This window comes from Triticum aestivum, chromosome 6A, assembly GCF_018294505.1.
Source record: "Triticum aestivum cultivar Chinese Spring chromosome 6A, IWGSC CS RefSeq v2.1, whole genome shotgun sequence".
Taxonomy (NCBI): domain Eukaryota; kingdom Viridiplantae; phylum Streptophyta; class Magnoliopsida; order Poales; family Poaceae; genus Triticum; species Triticum aestivum.
In genome coordinates this window covers 175,973,796-175,989,341 of record NC_057809.1, presented here as the reverse complement: position 1 = coordinate 175,989,341, position 15,546 = coordinate 175,973,796, and positions in this window count along the sequence as shown.

Here is a 15,546-nt window from a genome sequence, read left to right as displayed (position 1 = left end):
GTTGGAACATATTCTTTGATGAGGCGATCAAAGCATTTGGGTTTATACAAAGTTTGCAAGAAACTTGTATTTGCAAGAAAGTGAGTGGGAGCACTACAACATTTCTGATAGGTATATATGGATGACATATTGTTGATCGGAAATGATGTAGAATTTCTAGAAAGCATAAAGGGTTGTTTGAATGGAGTTTTTCAATGGAAGACCTGTGTAAAACTGCTTACATGTTGGGTATCAAGATCTATAGAGATAGATCAAGACGCCCGATAAGACTTTCATAGAGCACATACCTTGACATGATCTTGAAGGAGTTCAAGATGGATCAGTCAAAGAAGGAGTTCTTGCCTGAGTTGTGAGGTGTGAAGTTAAGACTTGAAGCTCGACCACGGCAGAAGAAAGAGAAAGGACGAAAGTCGTCCCCTATGCCTTAGCCATAGGCTCTATACGATATGCCATGCTGTGTACCGCGATGTGCCTTGCCACGTGTCTGGCAAGGGGGTAGAAGAGTGATCCAGGAGTGGATCATTGGACAGCGGTCAAAATTGTCCTTAGGAATAAGGAAATGTTTCTCGGTTATGGAGGTGATAAAGAGTTCAGCATAAAGGGTTACGTCGATGCAAGCTTTAACACCTATCCAGATGACTATGAGTAGCAAACCGGATACGTATAGTGGAGAAACCATTTGGAATAGCTCCAAGTGGAGCATAGTAGCAACATCTACAATATGAAATTGAGATTTGCGAAGAACACACGGATCTGAATGTTGCAGACCCATTGACTGACACTTCTCTCGTAAGCACAACATGATCAAATCCTAGAACTCATTGAGTGTTAATAAAATGGTGATGTGAACTAGATTATTGACTCTAGTAAACTCTTGGGTGTTAATCACATGGCAATGTGAACTAGATTATTGACTCTAGTAAACTCTTCGGGTGTTAGTCATATGGCGATGTGAACTATGAGTGTTAATCACATAACGATGTGAACTAGATTATTGACTCTAGTGCAAGTGGGAGATTGTTGGAAATATGCCCTAGAGGCAATAATAAAATGGTTATTATTATATTTCCTTCACTACAAAAAAAGACACATCCGTGACATTTTGGGCCGAACAAATTTTTTTTCTGTCATACATATGACACTTCTATGACGATAATTGTGACAAAACCCGGTATCATCATAGATGTGGTGGGCTCCTACTTCTATGACAAAAAATCATGACAGAAAATGGGCTTTTCGTCCTGGGCGGGCCGGAGACGCAGCTACATGACATTCTTTGGGCCGTCCATGACGGAAAAAACCATGGTAGAAGCGAGGGGAGGAAAATTTCGGGGAGTTCCTGGTTACGGTGGGAGGTCGGGGCCGAGCGATGCGCGTTTCTCTTGTACACGTACGCGCGTATGTGCGAGGCGTTGGATCTAACTGAACCCGAGCGAGGCGTTGGGCTCTAACTGAACCCGAGCGATTGCACTGCAGGCTACGCGTTACTGAACCCGAGCGATCGATCGATGGCTGTTAACTGAACCCGATCGAGCGATTCCTTGGCTACTGCTGCTAACTAAAGCCGATCGATGGGATGAATAGTGAGCGTTCCGGGGCGGTTGGATGAATAGTGAGCGGTGGCGTTGCCTCTGGATGAATAGGACCCCGTGGTGTGGTGGAGGGCTGGATGAACAGTAGACGATGGAGGGGTGGATGAACAGGACCCCGTGGTGTGGAGGGCAAGATGAACAGTAGACGGTGGAGGGGTGCCCGTGGAGGGGTGGTTGAACAGGACCCCATGGTGTGGAGGGCTGGATGAACAGTAGACGGTGGAGGGATGGTTGAACAGTAGCCGGTGGAGTAGTGCGCGGTGGAGGCTGGATGAACAGGAGCTCGTGGAGGCTGGAGGAGGTCGACGGTGGATGAACCGTAGCTCGTGGAGGCTGGAGGGGTTCGACGGTGGAGATGAACAGTATCCCGTGGAGTCTCGTTTTGCGGTACGCCACACCCCTCCTGATGAACAGGACCCCCATTTCGACCGTAGCGCTCCAACACAAGTCCATTTCCTCCGTTTTGCGGTATGCCACACCCCTCCTGATCAACATGACCCCCGTTTCGACCGTAGGAGGTCCGTTTCGTCCGTTTTGCGGTACGCCACACCCCTCCCAATCAACAGGACCCCTGTTTCGACCGAAGGAGGTCCGTTTCCTCCGTTTTGCGGTACGCCACACCCCTCCCGATCGATAGGACCCCCATTTCGAACGTAGGAGGTTCGTTTCCTCCGTTGTGCGGTACGCCAGGCCTCGTTTCCATCGCCACTTCCGTCCAAGCCCTCCCGATGAACATGACTACGTATTCCGTTCCGACCCATGAACACGACGACGACGCTGTTTCTCCGTTCCAACCCAGCCATGTACACGAGCCCTCACCGTGCGTATGCGCGAGTAGGCGTTCGAGACCCCGCCCGTATGTACACCTACGTGGCTGTATTTTCTTTCTTGCACCCTGGCCGCTGTACGTACGTGTACATGCTACATGCGCGCCTCTACTAACACACGTGCGCAGCTCTACTACGACACGTGCACGCCTCTACATCGACCAATATGTACGTACACGTTCGCGACCAGAATGTCAGCACTACATACGCTTCAACCAGGTGGGTCCCGACTGTCAGGCACTTCCTTGCCTGCTACATGTAGCTGGTGGGTCCCAGCAGTCAGGGGGCGAATCATTTTTTTTGCCCGGACGCACTTCCTTGCGTGGGAAGATGTAGCTGGTGGGTCCCAGCAGTCGGGGGGCTGGTGGGTCCCAGCAGTCGGGGGGCTGGTGGGTCCCAGCAGTCAGGGGGGCGAATCATTTTGTTTTTTTTGCCCCGACGCACTTCCTTGCGTGCGAAGATGTAGCTGGTGTGTCCCATCAGTCAGTGGGGCGAATCATTTTTTTGCCCAGACGCACTTCCTTGCGTGTGAAGGTGTAGCTGGTGGGTCCCAGCAGTCAGGGGGTAAACGTTTTTCCGCAAAATACGGTGGCCCGTCCGGTGGATCCCTGCTGTCAGGTGGAGGAATCATTATTTTCCGCGTAATAAGGAGGCACTTCCTTGCTGCCGCCGTGGACCCAACTGTCAGCCTCTCCACGTACACTCCACGTCCGATGGAAGTCGTTCCTTGACCACGTTGACCACGCCGCGCCGAGAGCACCAGGGCGGTGGACGATGGCGAGGCCTAGGAAGGGGACGACGGGGAGCTGGGGAAGACGCGGAAGTGGAAGCCCGCGCGCGCGGAGAGGAGTATGAGGGTTCACTGGTTCGACTGCGGTGTGAGGCTGCCGTCGCCGCACGGCCTGGCCAGCGGTGGGAATAGTAGGGGGCGGTGAGGCCTCCGCGGCAGCACAGTCGTCCACGGGAGGCAGGAGCATGCGGCACGACCGGCGCTTCTTTGGGCAGCTGGAGCAAGAAGACCAGAGGTTGAAGAAGCACTACGGCCGTTGGATGGACATCGTACGGTCAATGGAGCTAGAATCGTTCATATTGACTAAGTTGACAAAGCCCTTCGTCCCCGTCAACTTAGTAGGCCCACAAGTTAGCCTCCCACCAAGGTGGGTCCCAGCTAGCCGGGGGAGTATTCATTTTTTTGTGCGTAATAAGGAGGCACTTCCGGTGGGTCCGAGCTGACAGCGGGGGGAACGTTTTTTTCACGAAATACGATGGCCCGTCCGGTGGGTCCCAGTAGTCAGGGGGAAACAATTTTTTTCACAAAATACTGGTGGCCCGTCCGGTGGGTCCCCGCTGTCAAGTGGAGGAATAATTATTTTGCACGTAATAAGGAGGCACTTCCTTGCTGCGGCCGTGGACCCAGCTGTCAACCTCTCCACGTACAGTCCACGTCCGATGGAAGCCGTTCCTTGACCATGTTGACCACGCCGCGCCGAGCGCACCAGGGCTATATATAATAATTTATATATAGCTCATGGAAACTTCTTATGCAATTTATTGCAGTCGTTTTTTTGGTTGGCCAGGGCCAATTTCACATATTTCTGTGGGTTCCAAACTATTTTTAATACCGAAATGTCCAGCCAGATTTAAAGTACTTTGAAGATATATTTAAATTAGGTTAATGCCCAGTGAAATAGGAATCTGAAAATGTGATAAAATTCAGAAATTATAAAGTAATTGTCAATTTGGCATCTGTTTTTATATTTACATCCCATTTCATATTACTTTCAAGATTTACAGGCATCTTGAAAGAGTTGCAGCCCATCAGGGCGTAGAAAAATAAGTAGGCATGGATTGGGTATTCTTCAGAAAAAATAAACTGGGCTCATTTTCACAAAGAAAAAATAGCTGGGCTGGTCACATGATGAACATAAAATATAAGCCTGGGCTAGACGGGCCACAGCCCAGTTCAAACCCTGCTTCGTCTCAACAATACCAAACAAAAAAATACTGCTCGAGTAGCTACGTCCCAGGTGTCAGCCGATCTTGTGCTGTTCTCTTGTCTATTGACTATATATGCTCACAATGTCGTGGGTCCCAGATGTCAGAAAAACACTAGGAGGAAGCATTTTATTTTTCCATATGCTGACGTGGTGGGCCCCTACTGTCATCCTCTCCACGTACTTCTGCCGATTCCCGTTGTTTGTTCACCATGTTGACAATGCGAGAGGGCGGCGCCGTGGCGAGCGCACCAAAGCACGCGGAGGACGTCAGCGTTAACGATTTAGGAGACGATGGGGCGGCGATGCATGCGCTGAGGCGCAGCCAGCCGTGGGAGGCGGAAGCAGGCGGCCCCGCCGGCGCTGGTTTGGTTTTGGCGGCTGGATGAAGACAAGACTGAAGAAACACGACAGACTGTAAAAGCAGCAGGATTACTTAACAATCTTAACTGAAACCAGCAGGGGCACTTAACAACCAAAGCTGAAAGAAGTATGAGTACTTATACAGGTTCAATCGTACAAAGCACGCCTCGAACAGTGCTACTTTGCCTACAGTTAACCAAGGGTGAGGCCGCCAAGCCCCAGGACAAGGCCCAGGCGCCACCCCGTGCATCCACAACCTTCTAAAAGCGGCTTCATCTCACAACGTGGTCAATAAGGATATTCGCTTTAGAGCCATGGAAAAGCATGAACATAATCTTCTGTCCTATTCTCCAAGATGGACGGGCCTTCATTATTTGAGACCACCCATGAATAAGTATCTTTTCACCTCCAAGGGGAATTGAGTAGGTCGACATATACATCCTGTTGTGACCAAGCGCAAGTCTGACCCGACCATGGTCAGGCATCTGTATAGGAACAATAGAACTCGGCAGTTCCTGTTTCAAGAAGATCACAGCTGTAAAACTGTGTATAAGCAATAGTTTATGAACAACATATATAACAGAAAATAGCTCATACCATAAGTTTCTCGATACAGTTGGACCTCTTCAACGAGTGCAGCAGTGGCACACATATCCCACGTGGCCTTCCACCATTGAAATGCCCCACAAGGACCTCAAGATGATCAATAAAGTGTAGGAACTTGTGGATGTCGATCCAGTCAACTTCAGTGCCATTCGTAATAGCCGAGTTATTACAGAGTAACAAACGAGCAGACTGCTTAACTCTGAAAAAACCTACACGTGCCACCAATTATAAGAAAATATTAGTTAGAAGTAGCATCTTCGTGAGAGATTCGTTGCTACTTCTAAAGTTAAATTGTGATTAGTTAGACAGAATAGGTGGATTAAGAAGTAATCGAGGCAACAAGCAAGAACCAGATACAAAACTAACATGGATGAACAATTGGAACGACATCGGGGTGGAAGATCGTAGTGAAGATGAGACCAGGTTCTGCTATTTCCATCAACATTTGTGCGCCAACTTTCAGTCTGTAACACTTGAGAATGTTTATCCAAGTTCGGCCATAAAAAAGCAGCGATCTTCTTGGTTCATGAACCCAACTCGGAACTTATATACATGGCTTGTCTTCACTGTGACCATTAAACTAGTGTATTCAGTTATGGCAAGGCCAAGCATCTTGAGTACATGTGTTCTTGCAGAGCAAATAATACACTGCAGGAAAAATAATATGAGAACACAGCATGTTCAAAAAAACCCCACCCTCCCGGATAGAAAAGAGGATTCTAGGAACATACTGTGCGCATTACAAATTGCTATGTTAGGATGAGAAGGAACAAGTGTGGCGTCTCACCGAGGGCGCAGAAACCTGTACGGTACTCGCACTTTGGGCACTACAAATTAAACACACTAGATTCAGTAGGAAGAAAAATGCATCAACGACGGCGGCTGCCATCCTAGGATTACCTGCGACCAAGGGACTTGGGTTTATCGGGGATGGATGAAGAATTCGTACCTAGTTCTCCATGAGAAAACCCTATGCAATCGCCGAGAGGGGGTTTTCTCTGAACAAGCAGACGAGGTAGAAGGGGATTCAGGCCCAGTGAAATATTGCTGCTTCGTCCGTCCTGCTTACTGCTAAAGATGGAAAGGGGGGTTGCGATTTGACGGCTCATTGGGCATTACTATGGCGCTACGACCGGGGTGTGTCTACCGTTAAGTTGTGCACTCTAATTTGTGCATATGGCACGTGGACCCCATTGCCGGTTGCCCCACATATCAGCGAAAGGAAGTAGAAAGACAGGAGTAACTAGTTACACATAAATATATTTTTTGACAGAGAAATACTCCCTCTGTAAAGAAATATACAAATCTTTTATATCACAGGCTCACCTTGCCGAGAAATATACTCCCTCTGCAACGCACGGACATTATGGGGGTTCAACTTTTTTATGGGGGTTTAGCTAAGAATATAATACTCTGATAGGCTCACGGTTCTGGACTTTGGGCCACAGGCCGACCCTGCATGTTTGGGGGCCCATGTGTTCTACCTCAGCGCTTTTCATATTGCAAGCGATCGGTACAGCGCTAGTTTTAGATGCTGTCGCAAGGCGAATACACAAAATTGAATAAAGCACGATAGTTGTTGGAATGAAATCGAACTACAGTTCCTAACCAGCAATCAGAGTTGCAATTCTATCAATGATATACCATGTGATAAATAATACTGTCGTACTACTTATACACACAGGACACTTGTTTCACCATGCCAGATTATTACATCAAAATCTCTCGGAGGATAGATCATTTCGGCAGTTGCGTGCTGCTAATTTCAAAGTTGATTTGGACCAGCTCTCCTTGCCAAGAAAGTTCGATTTTGACATCATCCCCTACCGCAAGATATGATTTAGATTTGAACCTTGACCATCCGTTAGCATCAATCATCATGTGACCATCCTTTGTACTTACGGTATATTGAGCAGGTTCATTCACACCAAGGCTGCGCATGGTAAGAGAAACTTGGCCGCGGTCGCCCGGATTGTTGAACGACTCACTCGTTGCTCTAGGAATTCTCTGTTTGCAAACAAGAAGACATACCCAAACAGTTAGATCAACACAGTGAATCATGTGAAACAACATGGAAAGAAAAAAGAACGGAGCACTTGGGCGGCCAATGCTTACCAAGAAGGTGGACATGTCGGTTTTTGTAAGGACTTTGGTATATGAAGTGCGAACTGCAGCCTAGTCTGTTGCCGGTGCAACTGCACGGGCCGGAGCAGATGCAAGTGCAAGTATTGGTGCAGGTGCCGAAGCCGCTGCTGCTGCCGGAGATGGTGCTCCTTGTAGAGCTGGTGCTGGTGTCGGAGCAGGTGCCGGTGTCGATGCCCGATGCTCCGGTAGATCAGACTGAGCTGTTGCCGCTGTCAGTGCTAGAGCAACTGCCGGTCCTCGATCTGTGCGAGACAGCGGCGATCATGTCTGGTCTGCTATGATCAGCTTTCTAACTTGACTAGGATCCATGACCGTGATCTAGTTTTTTTCTTCATTTCTTTTAAACGCGAGAAGGACTAATTGTGGCATTTTTGTTAAACCAAACTGCATTTCATCATAGGGATTCAGCTTGTACTCAGACAACAGACTGATCTAATTTTTTCCAGTAATATAAGTGATGGATAGTGCCTTCGTTACTGACACGACATTAGAAGTGAAACCTGCAAAAATAGCCATCGTAGAGAAAACCAAACGGTTTATTCTGTGATGAATGTCACATGGAAAAACCTGCATCGTAAAATTGCAGGAAAAGAAAGAAAACATGACATTAAATCAATAAGATTTAGACAGTAAATCAATAAGATTTACTTGATGTGACATGAGTGAATCCTTACCAGGAAATCACTATGTTGAAGTACTAAACAGAAGATTGATCATTCAACTACGCGTGGCATGCAGGGGCCCTGCCTACTCCCACAAGCAGGACAGTCCAAAGGTCGTGACAAATCGTATGGACCGAATATCCATGGGACTGGAAATCCTGGTGGGTGTGATAAACCCTGCAATGCATACAGATATTGGAGTGTAACCATAATTGATAAACCGTCCTCACAAAAAATATGATCTGGATACTTCAAAATATACGGACTGAATTGAGTGGATAGACATTAACATAGACCATTCTCAGGACTAACCACACACCAAAAGCGGTAGTACTAATAAACAATACAGGGTTCACAAACACAAATCAAGTACTGAACAATAGTACTTACTACAGACAAACAAAGTTGCACTAACTAAACTCTGCAAACTATTTCTTGCCACCGACCTACGGGATGAACCCTGCATAAGTGACTAGGCCATGGACTTCGTGTGAGATGTCTACACGCACCATCACCATCTTGTCAACCTTGGAGAACCTAACAAAGTGGTCTTTCCACTCATAAACATGATGATGAAGATAGGCCGCATCAGATTTGTTGGGAAGCTTTACAAGAACCACACCCTTCGTAATCGAAGGCACGGCCAGGAAATTGTTGTGGTCAAGTACAACCTCGAGAACACGCTTGACAACAATGCTACAGGAAAACACTAGTTCAGGACACATGGTGACAAGGACACAACAGCTGGATAGTTTAGCAGTAGAACTCATCATCAGGTCTTCCAGTTCACACGACATGACTTTGAGAACTTCATCTCCACCGCGGACCTGGTTCTAATTCAAACAAAAACCATATTTTATTACTACCTCCGTTCAGAAATATAAGGTGATTTTCGATATTATACTCCATATATGACTACATATACGCACAGAAATGAGTGAACAAAGACACTAGAACATGTCTTCAAAGGCATGAGAGCAGAGGGATTACATGCAAAATCCATAACACAAGTTACTGAGGCAAATATACCCTCTTAAAAGGTAGCATTGATGTTCATAAAGTACTCCCTCTGTCCCAAAATTCTTGTCTTCGATTTGTCTAGATACGGATGTATCAAGTCACATTTTAGTATTAGATACATCCGTACCTAGACAAATCTAAGACAAGAAATTGGGGACAGAGGGAGTAGTTGAAAGTAATCTATAAGAAATCAGTGTCAACCTCTCGCATGTTTTGGTCAAAAGAGGAATTTAGAGCCGTCATTTGGCACACAAAAATCACATGCAAGATCACCCAGAAAGTTGTACTAGTAGTACTAGTACTGCGTGTTAGATGAAAAAACACGATCAAGATCGAGAAAAAGATCGTCAAGAAGAGATATTACCTGGACTTGCTTAATGAGGGATCCCGGACAGGGGGGCTTGGACAGGGTGATGGCTTTGAGCTTGTCTGCGGTAGTCTCGGCAGGGTGCTTGCACTTCTTCGTACCATGAGCCTCGACGGTTTTGGCCGGAGCCATAGACATCACTTGGCTGGTGCTCCAGCGTCCATCAAGAAACTGTCAAATAGAAATAAAAGAAAAGAAACCATAATCACAAACCCAAAAGAAGAAAAGAGAGGGAGTTATAGGATAAGTCTCGGGGTTGCAAGGCCGGGCCTTGGCCAGAATCAACACCATTGATGTGCTCACCTTTCCTTCTTTGGGAGAGAAGAACAATGGCAGAAGCAGGTCAGGGTTTTCTTGAAGAAATGAGGAACAAGATGAGGCAAAAGCGAGGGTTGGGTAGAGAGGAAGCTGAGAGAGAAGAGTGAAATGATGGTTGCTTCGTCCGTCCAACTTACTGCTCGAGAGGAGGGGTTTTTGCGATTTGACGGCTCATTGGGCATTACTGTGGCGCTTCGATCGGGGTAGTCTACCATCACTCTACTACGGAGTAATTTAGTGTATGGCTGGTGGACCCCGATGCTGGCTGTCCCACATGTCGGCGAAAGTGAGTAATTTAGTGCATGGCTGGAGGAGGATCCGCACGGTAGAGCATGTCCACTGTTTTTCAAAAGAAAAAATGATTACAGCAAGCGTTTCCACTCTTACGATGGAGGAGTGCGAAACACGGCAGCCACTTGAACATACACAGTGCTCCTACTACTAGGCATGTGAAGTGGTTCATACGTCAGTACTACACAATCTTGTTGCTAGTGTAGTAAGATATGACGATAACAAATGATGTTGTGCGCATGTCAACTACTCCTATATGTAACAAATACACGAAGAGGAAACAACTATATTGAGATGAGAATGCAAGCAAACACACCCACACGCTTGGTGCTACAGTGACTGATCTGCACCTTCTGAGTTTGATCCAACGGTCATGTTGCGCCAAGACATGGACATGCCCATGCAGAGGGCGCCTAAACACCACCGAAGTCCCTCTGCTTCTCAAGGCGCACGGCTTGGTGATGCAGGGTGCAACCGCCCGCAGAGCCCGCTCCCGGTCGACGGGAGCCAGCTCATCAAAGACGGCATCCAATGGCATGAATGGATTCCGGTGACGGAGCCCTGAAAGGATTCGCCCGGCAACGGTGACGGCAGCCCGCAACCCCTCCTTGTCCAGCTCAGCCCCCACCATCGCGCGGAGACTCTTAGCTCCTCGGAGATATAGGTGAAGAAGGAGACCAGGTCAGGAAGCCGCATCTCGTTGAAGTCGACCGGGTGGTCGAACGGGTTTAGCCCGACGGCCGGCATCATCACGTTGGCATGATGGTAGGCATCGCGCAGCCGCAACACGTGTGTGGCAACTTGGTTCACCAAGTGGCTGAGGCGATCCTGGACCTCGTCATGATCGGCCCGCTCGCGCTCCAGCCGGCTCCTGTCAGGACCCTGATTCCATGTCACATCAATCTAGCCGGTAACACCTCATATCACTTTGCAGCCTCAAGCATGGTATTCCCACGGGTGTCGCCTTACCATGGCCTGGGACTGTTTGCGCCTTTTGGCTCACGTATATGATAGTGTCGCTAGCATCCATATGACAGAGAACCTGGGCCGACATGGCTAGTCGTGAACCCAAAGCGGCACTAACCTATGGGGACAGGCATACATGAATCACATCAAGCATGTCGGTCAGCAGCGTGTGAATCCGGGTTGTAGCACTGGGCTAACAGGACTCCGGGAACCCGGGCTATAGCAGGCTAGGCAGGACTCCGGATGTCACCGCATGACATTTCCCCGAAGGGACAGACACAGGAACAAAGTGAAACACATGCCGGCCAGTCAAGTGTCCTGAGCAGTAGTGCTGGGCTAACATGACTCCGGTGAACCGGGCTGTAGCGGACTACTATAGCTCATGGAAGCACTAGACTACATTTCCCCATAATAGAGGCTGCCAAGGATAAAAAACTAGATTGTCGGATCCCACACATACCAAGCATTTCAATCATACACACAATATGCTCGATATGTGTAAATACAACATGGCATCACAACATAACTCTACAACTCAAGTATTTATTCATTAGGCTCCGAGGAGTGAGATATTACAAACATGGGTCTCATGACCCAACAATCATATCATACAAATCAAAGCACATGCGTAAGCTTAACATGTCTGAGTATAGACATCTACAAATGAAAAAAAGGCTAAGAAGCCTGACTATCTACCAGATCCTGCCGAGGGCACAAGATCGTAGCTGAGGTATCAAGCTAAACATCGAAGTCCACGCGGAACTACTAGTGAGACTTAAGTCTCTCTGCAAAACATAAATTAAGCAAACGTGAGTACAAAAGTACTCAGCAAGACTTACATCAGCACTAGCTACATATGCATCGGTATCAACAAGGGGGTGGTGGAGTTTAACTGCAGCAAGCCAGCTTTGACTCAGTGGCCAACCTGAACTACGACTACAAGCAACTCTTTTGAGGTGGCGTACACGAGTCCACATATTCACCATTCAATACACCACTATGGATCTGCTCCCATCTCCCTACGAGAAGGCCATCCATAGCACTCACGCTTATCTTGCGAGTTTTAGAGTATCCACTTTCACTTGTCTATGAACTATGCAAGGGGTCCAAGTTTCCATATCCGAGGAATCCGGCTATTCGAATAGATAATGAAAACCCTATAGGGGTGTACTTCTTCACACACGCTCCCACCACTTACCGTCATTTACACGACATGTACTCGGCAACCTTCAAGCGGAATCCCAATGAGGGTGTCGGCCACGGCCTACCTAAACACTCAAGTCTCTAGTCCAGGTTTATAGCCTATCCAGGTTCCATCCGCAGGGAGTCCGGCCGAGGTTTCCACATACGGCCCCGAACGATGTGAACAGGGTTCCCGAGACACCAAACGGGCGCCCGGTACATCGTGCCACAGTGTATCTACCACATCATAGCCCACACCTAGGGTCAGCGCTACGCACGGCCGCCAACACATAACCTACAAACACCAGAAACTAGTTGCAACTCCTGGACAGCGTACTAGGGTGATTAAGAAGCCGAGAGGGTCAATTAAGGATCCCAATGAGTGGTAGTAGCTGTTCATGGATCACACATACAGAACTCAGTTCCTAAGGATGGCTGCAATGAGACAACCCACCATGTACTCCTACATGGCCTCTCACCACTACCTTTACCAAATCGTGTTCACACACTTAGCTCTCCACGGTAAGACATGTTCACCATGTTCCAATTCATTCCTGATGAATCAGACCTGAGTCAACTCTAAGCAGTAGCAGGCATGACAAACAAGCATGAATGAGTAGGCACATTAGGGCTCAAACAACTCCTACTCATACTAGTGGATTTCATCTATTTACTGTGGCAATGACAGGTCATGCAGAGGAAAGGGGTTCAACTACCGCAGCATGTAACAGTTGATTTGCTGTTGTCCTAATGCAGTAAAAGAGAGCAAGAGCGAGAGGGTGGGGTTGTATCGGAATGAACAAGGGGGGTTTTGCTTGCCTGGCACTTCTGAAGATATTATAGCTCTTCATCGGTGTCATCGATCTCATCGTCGGAACGTCGTCTACTGAGAGGGGACAATTGCCGGCAACCAAGAGGGAACACAATCAATGCAATGAAACAGACATGATGTATGATCATGGCATGTCAAGGTACTGAATTCACCTAATGCAACAGTTAGTCATATTAATTGAAGTGGAATTCAAACATATAGCAAATTCCAACTCCAAAACTACATACCATATATTCCATAAACATGAATTGTCCTAGCTGGTGATCTTAACTTTCTCAAACATGCATGAACTTGGCATAAACATATTCTTCATATTTTTCTGATAATTGTTCATATATAAATTATCTCATTTGGAGTTACGGTTGAATTTCTATGATTTTTTAATGTTTTGGGTATTTTCTAAAAATAATAAATCATTTAAGATTTATTTAAATTCCACAAAGGAATTATTGCATTAGCATGACCTCACAATGACGTCAGCAGGTCAACGGCTCGGTCCAGGTCAAACCTGACGTGTGGGGTCCACACGTCAGTGACACACTTAACTAACAAGGTTAATTAAAATTAAACTAAACGTAATCTAGTTTAGTTAAGGCCTGGGCCCACATGTCAGAGGCTAATTAAACTAACTAAATAAATTAACACTAACCTGGGTTAATTAGCAGGGCTGGCCCCACGCGTAAGTGACCCAGGGTGGTCAAACCCTGGTCAGACGGGGTCAAACCCCCGGGTCAACTCGCCGGAGTTGACCCGCGGCTCGTCGTCGGCGAAGCCCGAGACGGCGGAGGGGCTCGAGATTCCTCCTCCGATGACCAAATGGCCGGCGGAGGGCATCTACGTGGAGCTGGGACTCGCCCGCATCCATTTGTGCAAACGGCAGGGGCTAAGGTGGCCCGAGCTCGCCAGAGTCGAGCTCGTAGCGGCGGCCGGCGTTCGGGTGTTGAGCGAGACGGGGCTACAGAGCACTGGGAGATGGCGTTGCGGGTGGCTACGGGCTCATGAGAATGTGCTGAGCACGGTGGTGTGCTCAGCTTCGAGCTACAACGGCTCTAGCCACGACGGCGACGAGGCACGGCGGCGGCGAGCTTCGGTCGTAGTGGTCAGTGGGGCTAAGGGAGGAGAACGACGGCGGGGAGAGAGGGGGAAATCGGCGGAGCTCACAGGGATGCGTAGAGGGGGTCAGCGAGCTCCGGGAGGTCCTGGCAGCGCCGAATCGACCGGAGACGGGATCGGGTGCCCGAGGTTGAAGACGATGGCAAAGACGACGTTCGGCGGCGTTTGGCATCGCGTGAGTCGACAGAGAGGCATAGGCGTCGGTGGTGGAGCTCCTGGGCATGTCGGAGAGGCGAGGGGGAGGCGGTGGCCGCGGTGGTGCACGTCGACAGCGACGAGCTCCGCTCAGTCGCGAGAAAGAGAGAGAGCAGAGAGGGGAGTGAGGTCCAGGGAGAGGAGGGGAAGAGAGAGGGAGCGCTGGGTGTCTCCGTGGCACGTCTGGAGGGCCGGGGTTGTGCGGCTGAAGCAGGAGGTGGCAAGGCGTCGTCAGCGCGCTCGCCACGCACCTGCCTGTCCTCCTGGCAGGAGGAAGAAGACCACTCAGCCCCTGGTGGGTTGGGCCTCTTCTGCCAGGTAAGGCCCAGGTACTCCCTCCTTCTCCGTTTTCTATTTTAATTACTGTTTTCTATTTTATTTCCTCTCTTTTTTGATTACTTTTAGCCACTAAATCATTTTGATAAATTATGTAGGTTATTATATGTCTTGCTAAAATATATACAAAGCCACTCACAAACTTCCAGAATTATTGAAGTTATATTTAATATATATTAAATATAAATCCAAAGCAAATAATTATTGGATTAGTTCAAATGGCCAAAATAAATGTTTCTGAGCTCATAAAAATATTGGTTTGAATTTTAGCTCTTGCCAATAATTCTATGGAATAACAGGAACATTTTATTGGACTCATTTGAGAAGATTTTTAAAGTTGGTTATTTTTGAACTGATTTCTGAGGGTTTCAACAAACCTCAATTCAAGTTTCAGAAATTTAAATATGATACCTGAATGAAGATGCAACTATTTACAGGCAATATTCTAGGGCTGTGACAACTCACCCCCACTAAACAAGAATCTCGTCCCGAGATTCAAGACGTGAGGTAAGAAGACAGAGGGGACACAAATCTAATGCAATCCTCATGACCCAACTGCTCTTCTCGAATATATTGATCCATTGCATCATATTGATCTTGGCGTCTTGCTTTGAGAACTACGTCCGACATGACAACGAGTAGAAAGGGACAATTTTTAGAAGAATCGATCTTCTTGAGGTTCGAGCAACTTAGGATCATCTTGATGATCAGAAGATCAACTCACGGAATGAGACATA